The sequence below is a fragment of the Bos javanicus genome, chromosome X (genome assembly GCF_032452875.1).
Source record: "Bos javanicus breed banteng chromosome X, ARS-OSU_banteng_1.0, whole genome shotgun sequence".
In the NCBI taxonomy this organism is placed as follows: domain Eukaryota; kingdom Metazoa; phylum Chordata; class Mammalia; order Artiodactyla; family Bovidae; genus Bos; species Bos javanicus.
In genome coordinates this window covers 121000277-121001316 of record NC_083897.1, presented here as the reverse complement: position 1 = coordinate 121001316, position 1040 = coordinate 121000277, and the positions used below count along the sequence as shown (strand labels likewise).

The window sequence follows — 1040 nt, the reverse complement described above, 5'->3', positions numbered from 1 at the left end:
ACAACAGACAGGTTCAAAATTGGGACACGCGTACATTAAGGCTGCATATTGTCACCCTGATTATTTAAGTTATATGCACAGTACATCATGAAAATTCCCAGATGGATGAACACAAGCTGGAATCAAACTGCCGGGAGAAATATCAATACCTTCAGATATGCATATGATACCACCCTTATGGCAGAAAGTGAAGTGGAACTAAAGAGACTCTTGATGAGAGTGAAAGAAGAGAATGAAAAAGCTGGCTTAAAACTCAACATTCAAGAAACTAAGATCATGGCATCTGGTCCCAACACTTCATGGCAAACAGATGAAGAAAAAGTAGAAACAATGGAAGATTTAATTTTCTTCTTCAAAATCACTGTGGATGGTGGAAGCAGCCATGACGGTGGTGGTGGTTTAGTGACTAAGTCGTTTCCGACTCTTGTGACCCCATGGGCTGTAGCCTCCCAGCCTCCTCTGTCCATGAGATTCTCTAGGCATGAATACAGAAGTGGGTTGCCACTTCCTTCTCCAGGAGATCTACCTGAGCCAGGAATTGACCCCAGATCTCCTGCACTGCAGGCAGATTCTTTACCGACTGAACTATGAGGGAAGCCCCAAATTAAAAGATGCCATGAAATTAAAAGATACTTTTTCCTTGCAAGAGAAGCTATGACAAACATAGATCACATAACAGAAAGCAGAGACATCACAGTAGTAAAAGAGGTGTGTCTAGCAAAGCTATGATTTTCCCAGGGGTCATGTGTGGATGTGAGCGCTGGACCATAAAGAATGCTGAGTGCTGAAAAACTGATGCTGTTTAATTGCAGTGCTGGAGAAGACTCTTGAGAGTCCCCTGGACAGAAAAGGGACCAAACCAGTCATTTCTGAAGGGAATCAAGGCTGAATATTCATGGGAATATCTGATGCTGAAGTTGAAGCTCCAAACTTTTGGCCACGTGTTGGGAAGATCCGACTCACTGGTAAAGACCCTGATGTTGGGAAAGATTGAAGGGAAAAATAAAAGAAGGCAGCGGAGGATGAGATTGTTGGATGGC

General features: G+C 43.3%; 1 protein-coding gene across 1 annotated transcript in view; it reads left to right on the top strand.

The window, feature by feature from the left end:
• The first annotated feature begins 397 nt into the window (after positions 1 to 397).
• The window catches only part of LOC133241954 (melanoma-associated antigen B4-like), a 6431-nt gene continuing 5788 nt past the window's right edge, over positions 398 to 1040 (top strand). The window contains exon 1 of the mRNA XM_061407793.1: positions 398 to 1040. This exon is cut by the window's right edge and continues 5788 nt beyond it. The gene's annotated coding sequence lies outside the window, so the exon portion shown is untranslated.